Source organism: Lissotriton helveticus, chromosome 1_1, assembly GCF_964261635.1.
Source record: "Lissotriton helveticus chromosome 1_1, aLisHel1.1, whole genome shotgun sequence".
Lineage (NCBI taxonomy): Eukaryota > Metazoa > Chordata > Amphibia > Caudata > Salamandridae > Lissotriton > Lissotriton helveticus.
In genome coordinates, this window is record NC_136057.1 from 1832682431 (window position 1) to 1832704419 (window position 21989).

Genomic DNA, 21989 nt, shown 5'->3' on the forward strand with positions numbered 1-21989 from the left:
CCAAAAGCTGAATGTAGCTGATCTAAAAAAGTCATGTGTGAATGGGGGCTTACCCAAAGCCCACTCTATATATATATATTGTAAGTAATAAGGTTTGCAGACCTGTGCTGTCAACCAGATCTTAAAAATGGGGCTCTTTTGTGTTCACTCAGGCATCTCTCTATTAGCGCAGAGCTGCAACACTACTTCCACATACTGTATAAATCAGCTGTCTTTATACTTATGTATGTGTTAATGACTAATAGACAGTAAATAATTGTACTTATGTGTAATGTACATGATCCAAAAAGTGTGTTTGTTCTTTAAATTCCATCACTCAATAAGTCAGATGCATTTGTTGGCCGAGTTCCCTGCCCCTCTGCCGTTATCTTAGAGATGGAAATAGGGTTGACGTTAACTCAAGCACATCTTGGAAGTTTCAGACTCCGTGCTATCAAGTAAGATGGGTGGGGGGTATCATCAATGAACTCCAGATGAGGAAATTTGGGGCTGCAACAAGATCCTAGTCACTGCCTGAACTGCTCGCGATTTCAGGTTCCGTTCCAGCCGATCACGATTGTGGCGACCTCCTGGAGATCGCGGACTCCGGCCAAGAAACCAATTCGATTATGGTTGAGTCTACGTCCGGACTGATTCCTCTCCTCTCCTCTACGGACAGACCGACTAGACGGCACCTCCACAACCCGCTTCAGTCGGTCGACAGTGGATCGGGGCTCTGACCCTGTTATCAGCTCTTGCTGACCGTCTGGCTCACGCTTCCTTTCCGGGGCCAACACCAATCCAGATTCCTTCGATACCGTATCCGACTAAATTCCGGATTCCTCCATTGGAACGATCTACCATCCCGGGCTCTGCCCTCCGGCAGGAACCCTGCGCCCTAGTGGTTCTGCGCCTCCCCTTCGGGCCCCTTCTCCTGGACACACGCCACAGGGATAGGGCTAGCCTCGCTGTCCTATTAGCATCCATACCTCAGCACCTTCAGATGGCAACCTGTTCTTGATGATGATCCCAACTGACTAGGATCGAAACGCCATCGACATACCAGCGCTATTTGCGGCCCCTTTTCTATAATGGTTCTTTAAAAAATGACTAAAAAGTATGATTAATCTATGTAAATAATCTTTGTCCTGAACCAGAAATCGGTAAACATATCAGTCACCTTTTCACATTGCGCCCTCCCTGTTTTTTTCACTTGTCACCTGCACCGTTCACCTTTGAGTGTCATGAGCACTTGCATGCACAAAGTCTTCGGGTTGCCCCTGCAATAATTGCTTAGAGTGCTAATACATTTGTTCCCAAATTTCTCTTTCAAAATATATGATGCCTTGAGCACACACTTCGAGTCTTCCTATTTCTCTGTTGTTGTAATGTTGTGTACATAGTTACTAATTAGCTCTTTCAATAATACCGGTTGAGACATTGTTGTTTTTCCATACCTCCTTACCCAGATCTCAACCTGATCTATGGGTTTACGCCTGTTGTTTATTGCTGAACTGCTTTGGGAATCACTGTGAACACCAGATCCTAAACAGCCACCTCCGTCAGTTCCCATTTGCGGCATACAAATATATGACAAGTACGATACGAACCAAACTGGATGCTGTAACTTCACCTAATCTAGAGGAGCTTTGGTCCATTATGTCAGAGAACCTTAGTGTCTTCTCCTGTTGTCTAAGTGTGTGGCCTATAAGAAGACCGCAACATAGAGAGGACAGAGCTTATATCAAAGGACTTTGCATTCCGCTACCTCCATACCAGCTTGAGTCATCATGACTAATCCAATACTGCAGAAGATGAGGATATCTTTCCAGGACCCGTGACTGCTTCTCACTCGGCTGCTCTAATGCACCTTGACTTTGCCGTCAACCTTCGAACTGATGGCAGCTGTTGATAAATCTATCCTGCTAAAGCGAACAAAGCCACTACTGCTTGGTTTATACCTGCAGTCAAGGAGGAAAGCTGGCCACAAGCAACTTGAGCATACCCGTAGTCGTTCTTTTTTCGGATAGTAGAATTAGCTTGCAAAAATCGCCTTATCGTTATAAGCTGACTATCGTTAGGTGAAAACTTGAATCTGTTAATGAGCTAATTAACTTGGACTGCTGACTTGGTAAGGAAATGTTTTGGAATAGCTAACCACTTTCTCAGACCACCTTGCAGTTATATGAAAGCAGTACGTTTGCAAGAGTTAAGGGATAGGACTGCTTTTTTCTGCGACAATTTCTATCTTCTACTTCATGTTCTGACAAGTAGGCAATACTAGCGTTCCTGTCCCTCTGCTCTGGTCACTGAGTTGCCTGAATGTGCAAATTGAAAGATTTTAATTATCCAGTATGGGAGATGGAACCTTCTCTCAACCAGGCGGAATTATTTAGACCAATTTACGTACTTACTCAATAACTTTATAGCATAACCATATATAACATCGACAAAGGCTAAAAATACAATGCATTCAATAAAAAAGATAAGCAAGGCATCTATAATTAATGACAATAAAAGATGAAAGAATTCATTGAGTTTCGTCAATGCAAAGCATTTTTAGGAAGCGCCCCGCTGAATGGCAGACAACATAATTTGGTAACACACGGAAAAATAAAATGCAGGTTTGTGTTGATAAAATCCAGGAAATTTGAGAATATGACCAAAGTATCTATTTAAAATGTTCATAGTATTTAAGAAAGAAGATGAAATGAATGCGGGTCTTGGCGGAGGTTTAATCGCAAGCAGAGGCTTAGCTTAGCCAAAAATGTTAGGGGTGGGGTGTGAGTCTGAGATTTCCCAACTAGCAACATGGTGAACCCAACTGGAAAGAGTAGCAACGGTCTGAGGTCAGTAAACGGGAATAACGAAAAGCTTAGGGACATTAATTTTAAGCTATTTAGTAAAGCAAGGGTATTATTGGTAGCAATACTATAGTCTTAAGCCACAACATACGTTAGCATAGAATTCAAAGTGTCTACTATGTATTTGCAAATTGCAGTATACTATAACTAAAGTTTTTTAGCACATGCTTAAAAGGCGCAATAGAACTCTTATAATGGGAAACAAACAGCTTTTACCTGAAAAAAGAATTTGAATGTTTTAAGTTTAAGTTTCATCCAAAGGTTTATGTTGTCCGCAAACGCGCAGTTTCTTCTGATTAGTGGAAACTACACAACACCAGGTCACTGCTTCACAAAAGGACCAACATTTTTTTTTAATTTGTTTTTATTGGATTTATGCAAAGTTCAGGTACAAGCAATAGGAACATAGGGTCAGATTCATCAAGCTGAAATCCGCTCGCAAGGGCCAGATTCTGAGAATCTGGCCCTTTGCGAGCGGTATTTTTGCATTTGGTATGCATCATCCCAAATGCAAAAATCGCCAATTAAGAATTCGCTAAATTGCGATTCTTTGCATTTAAGGAATCTCAAATTGAGATTCCTTAAATGCAATGCATGAAAGTGAAAAAAATAGCGAATTCGCTATTAGGACACACAAATTAATATGAAGTACATCTTCGTGGTAATTTTGCAAAAACTTAGAAAAATGCACTAAAGTGCTTTTTTCAAAGTTTCATGTTGCGCACACATGCCCTAAGGGCATGTGTGTGTGCAACATATGTGCACACATCAATTTCAGGGGTGCAACCGGGTGTCCTTTGGACACCCCTGCACCCTTGAAATCGCAATCTCAATTTGCGAATCGCTAATTGCGATTAGCAAATTGAGATTGTCTTCCCATTCATTCCTATGGGCCTCTATGCCCATAGGAATGAATGGGGAGATATTCCTTAATTGCGACTCGCAATTTGCGAGTCGCAATTAAGGAATTATTAGAAATCTCTATTTTTGTAGTGATTTCTTGATGCATAGCATTTTGCTATTCCTTAATAGCGAATCAGTATTTTTCGCTATTAAGGAATAGCAAAATGTGTTCTTGATGAATCTGGGAGATAGTTCCAATCAAGAACCAGTTAGCATGTCTTTTCATAAGATACAAAATTCTATAAAACGATTCAGTAGAGTTACACGTAAGGAATGATACATCCAATAAACAACATGTGTAGGTCAGGCAGTAGTACAATCACATATATCACAAGTGAAGCGTTAACCATTACATTGGTGAAATTATAAATGACATGAAACGTCAGAGGCGAACAAAAAGCATATGTTATCAGCATATGTCCGGTCAAGAGCATGCCTGATGACAACCACACAGCCTTGTTTCAAACTGGTCTAGTGTAACATGGAAACATTGCATTAAACGATTGCACCAGAATTAGGAACAGCTCTAGTGCGCGCCCCTTGCAGGAAGGGCTAAAAGGACCAACATTTAAAATGAACATAGAACACTTTAAAAGGGGTGATTACTTATTCATGTTTTTTTATGGTCTCTTGTTTATGCAACTTATTCCGATGTCACGGCCATCTTTAGCGCTGATGGCATGCGGTGCAACAATCTCTTTCAGTGCTCCCTCTCCTCAATGCCTCTTTCAGTGCTCCCTCTCCTCAATGACCTCCTTCTCCACGGATTTCCTCACTCTAACCATCCAACATTGCCCCTCATCTCTCTATAGCCCTTCTCACAAATGCATTTTATTTGTTTTATAGCGCTGTTCATACCAGTTTAAGTTGTCGGAGCACTTTGCATCACATATAAACTAGGCAGAGACAATGGCCCACATGCATCAAGCATTTTTGTAGTCGCAAACGGTGCGATTCCTTAAAATCGGCCGTTTGCGAATGCAAAAGTGCTTTTTGGGATGCATGAAGCAATTTTAGAATTCGTAATATTTTTGCGAGTTCTAAAATTGCGGGTGCTTTAAGAAGTCGCAGATGTGCGACTTCTTAAAAGCAATGCATCATTACTTTGACAAGTGGAAATTCGCAATTAGGGTGCCAAATTTACCGAGTGGTTGAACCACTCGGTAAATTTGGAAAAAGTGTTTAAAATGGTGAAAAAGTATTTTTTTCAACATTCATGTTTAACACACACATGTCTTTAGGACATGTGTGTGTGAAACATGATGCGAAAAATACATTTCAGGGGTGCATGGGGGGGTCCTTTGGACCCCCCCCCTGCACCCATGAAATTTTCTAAGTGCCACTCGCAATTTGCATTGACTCCTATGGGCCTTTTGGCCCATAGGAATCAATGGGAATTGCGAAAATTTACTTAAGAAATCGGTATTCATTTGGGATTCGGTAAAAATTGCGATTTTTACCGAATCCCAAATGAATACCGAAAATAATGATGCATAGCATTTTGCACTTCTTAATTTGCGATTCCTTATTTTTCGCAAATTAGGAAGTGCAAAATGTAACAATGATGCATGTGGGCCAATGAATCACACTAAGAGTGATTGGTCTGAAGAAACACAAACTTAGAATTTAAAACATACCACAGTGGTTGCGGTTGGCTATACTCATAAGACTGTATTGCTATCAAACTAACCCTTTATTAACATCATTAGGATAAAGAAAGACTGGGGAAAACCATAGTGTTCTAACCTATACCACGCAGTTTCCAGGCACCTCTTAGATGGCAGTTCACATGTCACTGTGATATATTATTTAGGATTAGTATTAATGAACAGCAAGCAACAAAAGGATATCTGTGACAAAAACAGAAACCCACTGAGCTATCCACATAAATACAGTTCTGATCTGCATGGTACTCATTCTTTGCAGAAAGTACATTAACCCTCTGTGCTACAGTTAGAACTGCCACTAGACAAAACTCTGATCTCTGTCTAGCAGGAACACAACTTTTAATCACCAGCGTTATTTTAATTCTTTTTATTGTTGCCGGAATCCTGTAGAAACACACATGGAATTCCCTGTAGCAGATGCTTTTAAACCAAGTGAATTTGTAGCACGGTGCCCTGGCACTCAGCAACCCAAAACTCTACACCATCCTAAAAGCCTGCCCTTTCCGATGCCCATCTGTTGGTCACCCAAAACGACATGCACAAGTTTAAAACTTCAAATGCACATTCCCAGAATCATGTAAGAATTTAGTTTTTATTGTCTAACTTTCTTACAGTGCTGCGGATGATTGACAGCTGCTTCAAAGTACTTGTCAGCAGGACAATGCATAAATACATGAAACTCATACATCATAATTTCCGAACAAATCGAGTACATATACATAGCAGGTGCACATGCAGTCGGTGGAAGACAACAATGAAAAAAATACACACCAGAAGAGCGTCCACCTGACTTCTCATGAGAAAGCATAGCACACACTTAAGTAGTAGTCCAATTGTAGGTAACATCACTGGCATGCAGAGACAGCATATGTTATCATGCTGCTCACTCAAGCACTGGGCCCAGAATGTGGTACCACTCCCTGACAAAGGCGTGATGAACATCAGTTAGGTCACTGAGAGGTCATCCCAGCACCAGCAACACAGTGGAGTGAGTAACAGGTAGAGAGAGGCCCATTGCTCTTGTGCGATTGTACCAATTTCATTCGGATGTGTACTTTGAGCTCAAACCCCTGCCTATGCTCTCACGTACTCCTCCTCCTGGGTCCAGCAATCTTGATAAAATAAACATGTTTACCGACAGCAGAACCGATTATGCTGCCTCATCTGTCGTGTAGTTCCTAAAAAACTATATAGGATCTGCTCGTTTAGACAACATAGACTGTGAGATTGGTGTCCAGACTGATTCCAGACGCCCCCACCGGGTATTTTTGCGTGTATACCAGGTAGTTCACAGTGCCACTAGACACCCCTCTTACCAGGGAGAGAATAGTTCTTGGCAACTATCCAACATGACAACTCTGTCCCATCAGGGATCATGGAAACAGTGCAATACTTTTCGCTCAGTCACTCGTGCTCACTTTGTCTTAGAGAGACACACAGAATAAATGGTGGGGACATTTTCAAAAGGCATTTATTGAACCAGTCTTATTCTAATGTAAAATAGGTGTGCTGAAACAACCATTGGACAGAAACCGATATTAATTATTATAAGCACCAACAGAGTATAAGGATGGTAGATTTCTACGATAGTGCTAAAACAATGAATACAGGCAGGTATAAAAATACATGACAGTAATAATGCATACTCCTACGATGTGACCCTAACTAGATGTACCTAAGTTTACCTAGCATGTATGTAGGTGTAGAGCCAAGAAACCCTCTAGCATAAAGTCAATACTATTACCTAAAGTGAGAGACTGTGGGACCCCGTCTTGGTCTCGAGATGGACACACCGCGTGGGATGTCAGACCACTCACTGCGAGCTGGAGTGTCTGCATGCAGGAACCTTAGTGTCTTGCATCAGTGTGTCAGCATGGAAGTCCTTTTTCTCCTCTCCCTGCCTCAGCAAAGATGTGGTGTTTATATACCCAAAGTGGTAACCTCAGGGGATCTACCTTGCTGTGTCATGTCGGACTTAGAATGACGGAAGGAATAACCCTTATACATAGTTATTATGCAGGAGATGGTAGTCCTGCTGAGTTTCCACGAATCCTCATGCACAATGAATGAGGCTAATTTTCAGGGAAAACCCCATGTCCTGTAAGCAGTACCGTAACTAGGTAAAAGGTCAGCCCCAAGAACTAGGTAAAAGGTCAGTCCCAAGAACCGTTATGTAGTGTAATGGCAGGGAAAATATAGGTGAAGGGTTTGGTTGCTACCTAAGCCTATATTGGGGTACCTATCTGAAACATAACACATCACTGACAGATCAATTATTTGGGGTATACTCCACCCCATACACCCTCCCCCTGAAGATACACCCCTGATCATAAGGGCAAATTAAGATGGATGCAGAGTCAAACTGACCCAAGAGTAAACAAAGGTGGCTTCAAGTTGTGCCTAAGTGACATTTAGTTAGGAGCATTCTTTCCCATACATTATTGACCAGGCTCAAGTAAAGTTCAATACTGTCACGTTTTGATAATGGCATAATTTATCAGGGTGATTTTCTCCATTTTCATTCTTTATCTGTTGGCAGTCGAAAACATCACAAATAGCTCTTTTACACATGCACTTTCACCCTTGGCAATCGTATGTGGGGAAGTGTACAGATCTTGTCTGCCAAAAACCTCCATGGTGTTCTTGATGTGTTTCAGCCAAAGGATTGTATGGCCTAAATCGGATGCTAGGCAATCTGCAATAACATCATGATTAAGGAAGGCTTGCCGATTGCTCCATAGTGAAATCCAGAGGAGGAATAGAACATGTTTAATGTGATCTTTTGCATAGTTAAGGCCCAATTCCTCATGAAGAAAATAATGAGGGCTAGGTGGAGCTAGGCCTAGTAACCATCTGCAGAAGTGATTCTCGTCTTGCTGTAATTGAGATCAGTCACTGTAACCCTATATAAGAGCCCATAGGTCATAACTAGCAAGCAATTAATCTTGTAGATTTTAAGTAAAGGCATAACAGATGTACTCCTGATGTTCTTTACAAAGTTGAACTGAGCCCCAACAGGCTGGTTATAGAGGCGGCATCTGTTGGAAAAACAAGGTAGCCAAGTACTAAATGAGTCAAATGTCACCCTTAAATATGGGAAATAATTGACCTTCATGATGTGCTTCTGCTTGTTTGAAATATGTCTAATTTTACACCTTTGTGGACCGCAAACCGTGTAGTATGTTTGGCGAGGTTAGTCTCAAGGTCCAAATTGTGAAATAAACTTAAAAAAGTTGTCTGTGAGCCTTCTGAGGCCATTCAGGCTGCATGAGAGCAAAAGCATCATCTGCAGAAAGCAGAGCAGGGACTAATTAAGGTCAATGATCTATCCAGGGCAGATGAGAACCCTCCTTAACTTATACTCATGGCTCAGCTGTAGCCATCTTCTAGAGTTCAGATGGAGGCTTGGACAAAAATATGGGTATGAGAAGCAGAGCTAAAAAGGAGTGACCTGTTTGTGCTAGCAGAAAGTGTTCATTATATTTCACCAACAATTCTTACTACCTGTAGAAGGAATCAGGCATTTTTTAATTTTCCCTGAACCTCTCAGTAGTACTTCAGTTTGTAGAAAGCAAATGTCACAGAATATCACACACTGTGGGAACTAGGTTAGGACTGAGTTAAGATTCCCCAGTTGCCAAGTTATATCTACCTAATAAAAACTACTGGTTGGATCACTTTTTCGGTGAATTTGAAGGAAAGAGAGGAAGACTTCCCTGCTTGCTAAAAAGATAAAGCCTGCTCCTCCTATGAGAGGAAGTCTTCAAAGGCTGTTTCAAATTATGGGTTGGAACATTTCTCCAAGGAATGCCTCCAGACCTGCAGGACTTGTTTCCCAGCTTACCCCTGAGACAGAGAACTCTGCATCTTCTGAGGAAAGTTGTTTGCTGCTTGGTACCAGCCTGTGTGCATGACGTGGGAAGTTCCTCTACTAGAGGGAGGTATTACCGATTGTTGGCATCTGCTCAGGAACTTGTGTATGAGTTGTAAGGTTCTACAACAAAGGAGGGCTATGACAGTGTGGATTGATCATGATTAACTGCAGGTACTGTAAAGCATTCAAGACTTGTTTTCAGTGGCGAGACACTCCCTAACAACTTCATTCAGGATAACAGAGGCTACTGGGTCTCATCTTGGGGATTTCTGAGACATACTGGGAATTTTTTGTTCAGGAGATACTGGGATTTTCCCAGGCTTCATAAGAAAGTCCAGGTAATAGACAGAAGCACAGCTTCAGAAATTTTAGATAATATCTAACATTGGGAAGACGCTTCAAGGTATATTTTCGGCTCGGTGAAGACTGTCCTGCAGCTTCTCTGTTTACACTGTGAACTTGCTTATTCTCCAATATTTTTATTATTAGATATTGACATGTCCACAGCTTGGCTCAAAGGAGAGATCAGGTCTCATTTTATAAAACTCTGCAATTAAGGAAATAAACACGAGCCTGTGTGTTTCTTTAATTGTGTAGGCTTTAATCATTATGTTGTTTTAAATTTATCTGGCACAAGTTACCATCTTGAGATGGGTTCATAGCAAGCAGTGGCCATAAATAAAAATAAAGCGTAGGTGCAAAGGTAATGTTTCTGAGATCTGAAAAGCATGGAGAGTTCATTAGAAACTCAGATAGTATTTACTGCCCTGCAAACATTCAAAACGGTGTGTAGTCTGCTGATATGAAGTAGAACTTAGCTCCATTACTGAGTCTAATCTGGAAACATAAGCAGCCTGCACAGACAGAAGTAGGGCAAGAGCAAAGTAACTCCCAGCACTCAGTATGACCCAAAGCATCATGCAGGGCACGATAACACTTACTTCTAGTAGTCTTTATGTTTTTACCCTTGTTGGTGCAGCTTGGGTTGTGTAACTCTAAACATGTGTTTCTGGATTCACTCCTTCATCAGTAGAGATCAACAAGTCATTGTGGGGTTCTGGAAATGCTGCCCAAAGTCTTCTCAGGTCTCTGTACCACTCACTGGGTGCAGGTGCATCACCACAAGCTCGTCAGCTCAGTAGCTCAAGGTAGCCTTTTCAAAGAGAACAAGGGAGGGAGCACACTGCCTCATATCCCAGCACTCCATTTGCCCCAATGTGGCATGGTAAAAGCAGTTCCTGATAACACTTACTTCAGTAGTCATTTTTTTAAGTGTTCACCCTTGTTGGCGCAGCTTGTGCTGTGTAACTCTAGACACGTGTTTCTGTTTTCATTCCTTTATCAGTAGAGAGCAACAAGTCTTTTTGGGGGTTGCTGCAAATACTGCCCAAATTCTTCTCCGGTCTCTGTACCGCTCTGTGGAAAAGGCTCCCTTGAGCTCCTGAGCTGACGTGCTTGTGTGGATGCACCTGCGCCCAGTGAGTGGTACAGAGACCCGAGAAGACTGAAGTTATTAGCAAAATAAAAATACAAAAATGCTCTTCTTTTGGAAACTCTGACTAGTGCATAACTACACAGCGGCTACTGCCAGTGTGAAATATTTTTATTGAAAACAAACGTCTTTGATAATACCATACATAAAAATGGATTAAGAACGATGTCACGAAAATGAATAAAACTCAACGTAGGGATAAAGCAGTAGAAGTAGTAGTATGAGCTTTATTTGATACATAAAATATCATAAAAGCATATACAATTTTTTTTAGAAAAGTTCAAATATTAAAAAGAATATACAACAATTTAAGATACGACATGCATCATACTATACTATACTATACACTTGTAATTTACATATTAAAATCCATTCATTTAAAAAGTACTAACGATTAAAACTAGACCATTTTATAAGCTGGAACACTATAGCAGAAACATAGCAGCAATTAGGTTAAACATATGGCACTCTAAGCCCGAACTCTATTCTCATTGCGTGACGGAGCTGGTGGGGCATATTGCCTTTTTTGCCAAGATCCTATTTCGTTGTATAATCTTTATTCGGTAAAAATTCTCACCATAAAAGAATACATTTTACACAGTAAAACATTAGTAAAAACTATCGACGATAAAATTCCCTAGTTAAAAGGTTCAAGCCTACACATTATACAGTACATTGGGTGATTATTATGAGACCCCAGTCAAACATCCTCATCAATACATTATTACATCATGGTTAGAATGACTTCAAATCCATCCAGTCATCATCATAGCGTCCTGACAATAGGGCCTGCTAGCAATTTGGCAAGATGGAATATAGCTTCATCCTCCTAGTACGAGTCAGCCATGCACTGCTCAAATATTTAGCCACCCCGCATACCATGGCAGAGGATGTCGGGTCGGTAGTGAGAACTCGTAAGGCCATTCTATGGCACCTCAAACCCAACCCCGCGCATACTGGTTTCAACCAGACCTTCCTGGCAACTTTATAAGCGGGGCAGGCAAAAAGTAAATGCGCCACAGACTCCTTTGGAGCCGCGCACCCGGGGCAGGGGCGCGGAGGACCACCAGCGTTAGACCACCCCGCGGTGAACTCATGCACCGGAAGGGTCCTATACCTGAGTTTTAAATAAAGGGCTCTGTCCAGAGGCTTGGCTATGAGGTCGAGGAAGGGTTCCAACTTTCTAGACCATTTAAACTCTAAAAACCGTTCGGTGAGTAAACCCCCAACCCCACTGCGTGTTGCCTCTGCCTGAACCCAGTCCCAGTATAGCTTCTTGATCACCGGTTTGGGGGGTGGCATTTGACTCACCCACACATCTCTCAGGCCCAATTGCACCACCAACTGCCTCACGTTGCTCAACCACCCGATCTTATTACCGATGTCGAGCAGTATTAGTTCATCCAGCCCAGCAGCATATTTGGCAAGCTCCCTGGTCCTTCGCAACCGAGCCCAAAACAATAGAGGGCGCAGCCGCACTAAATCTTTGAAGGATCGCCTGCCCAGATCTAGCCGCAATGGAATTAGCGGGGTAGAAACGGGAGAGCCACCACATCCCTCAAAAACTTGTTTTCCGCTACAACTAACTCACAAACATTTTCAAACCCCCACAGCTCGGAGCCATATAATGCAGCTGGGAGTATCTGGCCCTCATAGATTGCCATGACCGGTGCCACAGGTTTACTCGTTGACTCCCGATGCTCCCTCAGGGTCACCCCTGATACTCTTTTATGGCCAAGTAACATTTTGGCCAGGTGGTCCTTCCAATTCATCCGACTATTTATCCGCACCCCCAAAAAGTCGAATGAATCAACCAACTCCAAGGGTGCCCCATTGAGCGTAAAATTATTTCTAAATCTTTTGGAGGGTGAGAGAGCCATGAGCTTAGTTTTCGAGGTGTTAATAGTAAGTCCTCTATCTGTACAAAAGGTACTGAATCGGTGCAGAAGCTTTTGAAGTCCCACCGGGGATTTAGAGATCAGTATGGTGTCGTCCGCGAAGAGTAGACTGGGGATTCTTTCCCCCGCCAGGGATGGTGCGTCCGCCTCTTCCTATCTCAGATGATCCACCACTCCATTCACAAACAAAGAGAAGAGGATCGGGGCCATAACACATCCCTGGCGTACTCCCCTCCTCACGGGCACCCTATCTGTCAGCTGGCCCTGGGTGCCCCATCTGATCCTCGCATAATTCCCCTCGTGGAGCCTTACAATAAAACTCAGAAGCGAACCGGGGAAACCCATCTTCTCCAGTGTCTCCCACAGCTTTACTCGAGGGACCAGGTCAAAAGCCGTCTTGAGATCTATGAAAGCCATGTAAAGGCTACCCCTTTTGATGGTAACTGACTTCCAATAGATGACAAAAAAGCGAAAGACCTGGTCCATCGTACCCACCTTCTGGCGGAATCCTGCTTGGAGGTGGGAGAGGATTTGTTCCTCTTCCATCCATGCTCCAACCCTTGAGATGATGACCCTGCCAACCACTTTCTGGATTACATCTATCAGACTGATAGGTCTGTAATTGGCAGGGTCCTCTCTAGCCCCCTTTTTGAACACAGTGACCACCTCTGCCCCCTTCCAAGAGTCTGGCACGGGGTGACCGCTGGCAATCAAATTCATTATAATAGCAATTAATTCGGCCCAAGCCTTAGGGTCCTCGATCAGAAGGTCCCCTGGGATCCCATCCGGGCCAGCCGCCTTCTTCGGGGTCAGATGTCTGATGGCCACTACTACTTCCGAGGGCGAGAATGGGTCCTCGGGCTCCCCTATAGGTTCCCCTTCTCCACCCCTAGCTACCATTGGACAGGAGGGGACTTCAGTTCCACCATATAGTGCCGAAAAGTGGTCAAACCATTGCTGGCTTGTTATGTGGGCGGCTAAAGGCTGAGCGCTCTGCTGCCTAGCTTTATTAATAAGGTCCCAGAATAACGTTGAATTCCTCATGCTGACTGCACAGTTTAGGTCCTGCCAATGTTGTTCCTCCCACTCTCGTTTGGCCAGTGCCATTACTCTTGAGTAGTCCTTCCTAGCCGCTCTAACTAGTGAGGGATCTTTTTTAAGTAAGGCAGCTTTTAGCTCTTTCCTTTTTCCCTTGCACTGGGCCGAGTACCAGGGATTACTAGAGATGGGAGGTGTGTTATTAACTCTATGGCTTTTCCCTTTAAATAAAAAGTATTGGCTCACTTGCTCTATTGTGGTTTTGTAGGCTATATCAAGGGCAATGGGCGGCTCCGGGGCACTTCCCATTCCCTGTTCCCATACCGCCAAATCCAAGGACAGATCTACCACAAGAGATTTTATACTCCCAAGTTGGTCTTCCTGCAATTGGGCCTTGTCCCATTTCAACCTGCGGTTACTATTGTAAGGGACAACCTCTTTGGTTAACCTCAGGGGGGCACTCATCCCCCTACCCTTGGGGTTACCCACCTAAACTTACTGCAGAGGGGGTTGTGGTCACTATCCTGTGTAGCCACCACCTCCATATCTATTAGGTCTTTCCACAATCTAACGTCCAATAAGATGTAATCAATTCTGGACGGACCATTAAGCCTGTTAAAGGTCATTGCACCAACTCTGTCGGACAAAGTCCTGCCGTTGAGTGCTCTTAGATTGTGTTCCCTAGTAAGGGCATTAATTTGTATTGCCCTTGCTGACCATTTTCGAATAGGGGGTAGAGACAAAGCTGGGATGGACCATTTAGAATCTTCCTCCTCGGTACCTAAAGGATCGTCCCCAGAAAGGGGTTCATACGTGCAGTTAAAATCCCCGCCCACTATAATTTTAGCAGATGGGGGGCACTTGGCTAATGCTAAGTCTAAGCTTGTTAAAATTACTGAAGAAGTGTCCCCCGGTGCCCCTCTAGCGTAAACATTAAATAATTCGAGCCTGCTCCCCTCAATGTATCATCTAGAGGAGAGATGTAATACATCACTACACTCTGAATCATGAATGACAACATCCCAATCCAGATCAATTTTAATCCAAACCGATAGTCCTCCCGCTGGTCTACCCTTCCCTCTGCATACTGCTGGAGAAAAATATGTAGTATAGCCAGATTTGTGTAGTGGGAGCAGACTCCAGGTTTCCTGGAACAGGCATACATCAAACTTCTCAATGAATGTGTGCCATTCTGGTAGGGCCATCTTCCTTTTTAACCCTGCCACGTTCCAAGATAACAGGTGTATTACACTGTGACCCATAGGAGCTATACCAGGGACCCCCTTGCTCCCACCCCTTCCACCCTCCTTGGGCATGGAAATGGCGTCCACACAGATAGATGACTTGGGGGATGCAATGCTACCATCTATGATGTCTACACACAATACATCCGTAGACACTCTTGTAATACTGCTATCCGTACTTTGGGCTACTAAGGGGCCCACCTGTCTATTGTCTTTACGTCTTGCCACCCTTAGTGCCTCAAAATCTGTGCCCTTTGGATTAGCCGCACTTGATCGGCCACCCCTCTCCCCCATAGAATGTAGACATCAGTCGCAGTCTTCCATACCGGATAGCAACGAGAACCTGTTGCCTGTCTCCAGAGGGGTAAAGGGTCTCAAGTGCTCCATTCTGCTGTTGCTATTTCTGTTGTGTCTCTGGGGTGCCGTGATCCAGCCAAAAGGGTCCGCCGCCTGGGCAGGGTGCTGGCCATAAGGAGCATAGCTATTACTGTATAGTGGCGGGGGGTTGGGTCTGGGGGGGTAGAGCCCACTTACATGAGTTAGGGGGAACACCACTGATCTAGGGTAGAAATATGTCAGAGCCCGAGGGATAATGCAATTGTCTCCACATCCAGTGGGCCAATTTAATATGTAATCCACTGCCCGCGGGTCCCTAAAATTAACCACCACCAGGTCACCCTCAATATCTTTACATCTGCTACCCAACCAATTGAGCCGCCTGACATGCACTATGTCCCCATCAATGTTATGCGTAATGGGCCTATAAGTACTCAGCCAGTGTATTATTTTATTTTTCAATTGAGCGTAGCCCTCCCTCTTGTTATCTACTAACGGCGGAACCCCTGTCAAGACGACCACAAAAGGCACTGCTTCTGGAGGTATCTCCACTTTTGGCCCCTTGGCCCCTGGAGCTCTAGTGTATCTGACGCTTCCCTGTTCCTCCCGTTTATTTCCTGTGGGGGCCATTATCGGTGCCCTTTGGGAATCACCCACTGGTCTTGCTACTGGGATGTTTATATGCTTTGGAGGGTGCGGTTTTTGGTAGACGGGCTCAGCCCTACCATGGGACTGTGGCTTCGGTTTGGGGGGCTGGGATGAAGCAATAGGAGCATTGGTAGAGGGTAACCTGACCGAGGTTACGGGTGGAGCGACCCCGCTCCCCTGGGCTTTGGTTAAAGTAACCATACTGCTTATGGCAGTCTCCAAGATGGTCAGTCTAATCTCAACTTTCTTTATGCTCTCACTAATGGGCAGGAGCAGGGACCTGAGTAAAAATTACAAGTTCCCCAATGATGTGGCAGGAAGTGATGCGTTCGGTGGTGAATACCCAGAAATAATGTCATGGTCTATGGTGTTAGTGCCCCTGACAGGTGAGGCCGCCGCTAGCGGTAGTGGCTGGGTTGAAAGAGATTCTGGCACCTCTACTATTGCCCTATCAGGAATGATAGGGGGCTTTGATACTTTACCGAAGTCGGAGTGGGGAATTTTGGCTTTACCCTGCCCTACCCTCAACTTCCTTCTTCGCTTACTAGGTGGTGGGCCATGCATCTCCACCACAACTAGTTGTTTCGGCTTCGTCTTCCTTGGCTTTACTGCAATGGGGGTCTGGGTAATTCGATCAGCAGCCGTACAACAGAGACTAGGGGGGGGGAGACACTTACGATCTGATCGGGAGGCAAACAAGGGGTGGGAGTACAATCCCGCAACAAAAGAGGGACGCCATCCTGGCTTGATACATCCTCACTAATATTAGGTGAACCTCCCTCCTGGGCAGCGGGATAAGGAGCAATATCGGTAAGGGACCTGTTTTTCATACTTTCAACCGAGCGTCGACGATCAGCCCTACGCTCAGCCATAGAGGATTCCTTATCGCCATCACTCAGGACCCTAGAAAAATATTTGTCCAATGACCCATTTCTTCATCTATCCGCCTTCCCAATTATTCCCTCCTCAGACGGCATAGCCATGACCGTCGCCTGTATCAAGGTCCACAGTTCCAGGTCAGTACAGGCGTTAGAGAGTAGGCCCAGCCCAGCCTACACTGGCCTACGAGGGCCTCAGAGGGCCCTCCCTTTGCCCGGGCTTAGCCCCGCGCTTCGTCCCGCAGCGCAGAACGAAAAGTCTGGTTTTAATCCTCCCAGGCGGGTGGGCGTAGCCGCTGCGGGAAGAGGCTGCAGGTGTGATGAGAATTGCCTCGCAGTCCTGCAGCGGTGTGGGCGGAGTGGGCGGGTCCAGCGGCGCAAACGTGGAGCGGGAGCCGCGACCGGGAGCCAGCAGTTCAGGAAATCCAAAATGAATCCAGGGAGCCCAGTCCTATGCCCCGTAAAATTCAGCCGGTGAGTAACACCCGCGAAGCGGGTGTTGCGAACAGTTATGGAGGAGCCAGGCAGGGGGGCGTAGCCGCTGCGGGAAGAGGCTGCAGGTGTGATGAGAACTGCCTCGCAGTCCCGCAGCGGTGTGGGCGGAGTGGGCGGGTCCAGCGGCGCAACCGTGGAGCGGGAGCCGCGACCGGGAGCCAGCAGTTCAGGAAATCCAAAATGAATCCAGGGAGCCCAGTCCTATGCCCCGTAAAATTCAGCGGGTGTTGCGAACAGTTATGGAGGAGCCAGGCAGGGGGGCGTAGCCGCTGCGGGAAGAGGCTGCAGGTGTGATGAGAACTGCCTCGCAGTCCCGCAGCGGTGTGGGCGGAGTGGGCGGGTCCAGCGGCGCAACCGTGGAGCGGGAGCCGCGACCGGGAGCCAGCAGTTCAGGAAATCCAAAATTAATCCAGGGAGCCCAGTCCTATGCCCCGTAAAATTTAGCCGGTGAGTAACCTATTTCTTATCAGCCATGCACAGCCTAAAAACTTACCCACCCTGGAAATCAATGTCAATGAAGATGTATCTGTACACAGGATGCGGAGTGCGGCACGATGGTTCATCGGGCCAATCAATTGACAGGCCGGTTTGAGCCACTTGGCTCTGGCCGATCTGTAGGCTGGACAGGCAAATAAAAGGTGTACAGTTGACTCATTGTGGTTGGCGCAGCCTGGACATGGCATAGGTGTCGAATTTGGCCCTTTCCAAGAAACAGTCACACTGTTAGTGGCCCAGGCCTCCCTAAGACCTATATCTGTTAAGAGCTGTCGGAGGTCAGCTATCCATTTAATTCTGCTCCCCGTGTCAGCTAATATCAGTTCATCAAGGGCTGCCGCATAGTTGGACAATTCAGCGGTCCTTCTTATACGTGCCCAGAAAAGGAGGGGACGCAGTCGTACAATGTCCTGAATGGAACGCCTTCCCATATCATAAAATAAAGGTTTCAAGGGTGTCGAGACAGGGAGGGAGATGAGATCTCTCATGAACTTATTTTCAGATTTAGCACGCTCACTGACGTTCTCGAAGCCCCAGAGTTCGGACCCATATAGGGCCGAAGGGAGTGCTTTGCCGTCATAGACTGCAAGCACAGGGGCTACTGGCTGACTCCTAGATAGATGTTGCTCTTTAACGATGGCCCCAGAGACCCGCTTGTGGCTTAAGAGCATCTTGGCTAGATGGGAGCCCCACCTCATATTCTTAGAGACACGGATTCCCAAGTAGTCAAAAGACTCAACAGTGTCCAAAGGGGAATCGTTCAGGGTAATGCCGTTTCTAAAACGTTTGGATGGGTTGATACTCATAAGTTTTGTTTTAGTCCCATTAATTATTAACCCCCGAGAATTACAGAAGTTGCCAAACACATTCAGAAGTTTCTGGAGTCCCCTCGGTGACTTAAAAATCAAAAGGATGTCGTCGGCGAACAGGAGGGTCAGTGTCTTCTCCCCCACTAAGATGGGAGCGCCTGCTGGTTATTGCCTTAAAAAATCAACCACCCTGTTGATGTATAAAGAAAACAGGGTGGGTGCCAGCACGCATCCCTGGCGGACCCCCCTGTTCACCACGATCCTCTCTGTCAATTGTCCCTGTGATCCCCACCTGAATTTTGCATAGTTGTCGCTATGCAAGCGTTGTACAATATCAAGAACCAGGGGGGAGATACCTAGTTCTTGAAGGACATGCCAGAGTTTTTCCCGGGGCACCAGGTTGAACGCAGTGTTCAGATCTACAAAGGCCAAGTACAAACTACCTTTCCCTAAAATTACTGTTTTCCAGTAGATCATGAAGAATCTGAACACCTGGTCCATTGTTCCCACCTTTTGTCTGAACCCTGCTTAATAATGGGACAAGATACTGCCGTCCTCCATCCATGTTCCAATCCTAGCAAGGAGGACCATGCCAACATCCTTCTGTATCACATCGATTAAACTAATCAGCCGATAGTTGGCAGGGTCCTCCCTGTTCCCCTTTTTACAGATTGGAACAACCTCAGCTCCTTTCCAAGAGTCTGGGACAGGTGATCCCCTCGCTATTAAATTCATTATCAATAAGATGAAGAAGGCCCAAGGCTTAGGATCATACAGAAGCAGGTCTCCGGGAAGGCCGTCAGGACCCTCCGCCTTACCGGGAGCAATGCTGTTTATTGCTAACTCCACCTCTTGGAGCTCGAAGCAGTCTGAGTTGTGAACGGGCCAATGGGAATTCAGGGGAGGTAAGATGCTAGAGGCAGAGGGCATTCATCATCCCCGAATAAAGATTAGAAAAATGGTCCTGCCATTGTTGGGACGTAATGTGGTTAGGGATTGGAACAGAGCTACTTCTAGTCCTACTGTTAATTAAGTCCCAGAAGTGTTTTGGGTCCCTCTGCTTAGAGGCATATTTTAATTCCTGGCAATGGTTCTCTTCCCAATTTCGTTTGGCTTCCACCTGTGCCCTAGAATACTCCTTCCTTGCTATTCTGACGGCTGAGGAATCTTTTCTCCTAACTGCAAGAGATAGGGCCACCCTCTTTTCCCTGCAGCCCTGGGAATACCAGGGGTTAGAGGGCCTTGCCTGGTCACGTCTGGAGCCCACTTTCCCCTCAATAAAAAAGGAGCTCAGTTTATCAATTGATTCTTGATAAATCAAATGGAGGTTGGACTGAGCTCCCATTTCCCTAGAAAGCACCGCAAGTTCCTTGTTCTTAACCTCTAGGTATGTATCCCGTAGGGATAAAGCCCTTGTTGCCCATCAGACTGATCATCACAGATCTCAGTAACTATTTCCAAAACAAACTCTTTCCAGACACTACAGAACTAGACATAATATTCAGCTCTACAGTACTCTGGTCACAACTAATAATAATTACCTCATCTCCTGATGGAATAATGAACAGACAAAACATAATCTCCCAAGTAGCTACTGTATAAATAGCACAACACCCAAATCCAATCATAGCATCACCCACTTTAATGATAGATCAGCCAACAAAAAGGCAGCCATCACTTACAGCCCATCCTAGCAATGACTGAGGAGTGCATTTTACATCGATTCTATTTGCACCTTTCAAGACTGTATCCCGTCTTATAATTTTATGCAGGAAATGCAGTCAAGGAATATTTAATTTTTTTCACTAATATATTATCTTGCAAAAATATTGATTGCCCTTCCTTGAATCCATTGACTGTCTCCTGATTAAATGCTTGATCAGTTCAGCTTCATACATTCTCATCTTATTTCCCCTGGTCTCCAATGTATTTCTACCTTTTCGTCTGACCTGGTAGATCTTGTCCAGTGTTCTCTTTCCCTGTCCTACAGAGTCTTCTTCTTGGGCAACTGTTATGAATGGGAAATTGATCTTTCAGGAAGTTTTGTTCTGGGAACTGTGGCAAAAATGGACACTTTGATTCCTTTAGCTTCTTGATGGTCCGACTTACAGAATAAGTCAAAGCTTTGATTTTTTTTTTTCTTCTCATCCTAAATTTGTGCATTTACTACCTGCTTCCCTTGTCATGATATGCCCACTCCTCCATCAGTTTGTAATCAGGTGAGAATTCAGTAACTCACCTAAACTGACCATTGATCCTCAGCCTTCTCCACTGCTTATGAACCTGTGCAACATAAGTCATTCCTCTTTCCTGAATGCCTTTCCCGTTATTCTCCTGCTACCAAAAAACTGCACACAGATCCCCTTTAAATATCTGGCCCAGAAGGAGGATGGCACAATCAGTTCTGGAGCAAAAGGTTGGAGACGAAGTTAGAGAGAGAGAACAAAATACAACTCTCTACAGTACTCAAGAAGACATACCGGAATTATTCAGCACAACAGGCAGGGAATTCTTCTTTCCTCTTCCAGTCAGGCAGAGTCTATCCTTGGAGAAGGTCAAGGAGGTTCTGTTAAATATCCTAGCTATGGTAATAGAAAGATTTAATTCTATTAAAGACTCGGAGGCGAGGATTATGCTTTCACTTTCTCCACTTTATTCTCAGCAGCCATTTTATTGCATTTGAACAAGAACCACATTTCCCACGAAACACTGTTGATTGGTAAGAACAACAATGGACAATGTAGTCCAACAGTCCACAAGTGTCAAATCAGGTGGCAGCGTATGCACCATAGTCCTTTGCCACTGTCCTTGGTTCTTCACGCTAGTCTCACCATTGCCCTTTTCTCACAAACCCTATTTCCCAGTTTTCCTTCCTGGAAAAAGAGATTAAATTACCAAGAGGGTACCCGCAGACAAGGCTACACCATAAATTAGTATAAACCTACAATAGCCATGACAATGAGAACATAATGCAATGCTTACTGGTCACAGGGAGGGTCTCCTGAATAAGTAATCTCTGGGTGGGATAATCCACGTCTCTGAGTCCTTAATAGAAATTAAACTTTCTGTTATGATAGCTAGGATTTTTTTTATTCTATGTCCGCAGCGGAGGCGCGGATTATGCTAGTTTAAAAGGATTATGCTAGTTTAAAGCTTACTCACCACCAAATGAGCCATATCCAACACTTGCTTAAAATAGAATCTCCTAAATGTAAAATCCGAGGCCCAATCAGGCGCGTTCATAATATCTTCCAGGCGGGCACCCAAACTGAACGCCTTCAAGGCCATCGCTCCACGAGTGGAATGTGCACCAAAGATTTAAGATCAACTCCAGCTTCCTGCATAACCCACCACACCCAACGGGCTGTG

The 21989-nt window shown here is 44.8% G+C and overlaps 1 protein-coding gene across 2 annotated transcripts in view; it reads left to right on the top strand.

Moving 5' to 3' along the window:
* Positions 1-21989, top strand: part of LOC144753465 (cytochrome P450 2D17-like) — a 296252-nt gene that overhangs the window by 202734 nt on the left and 71529 nt on the right. The window lies entirely within an intron of this gene.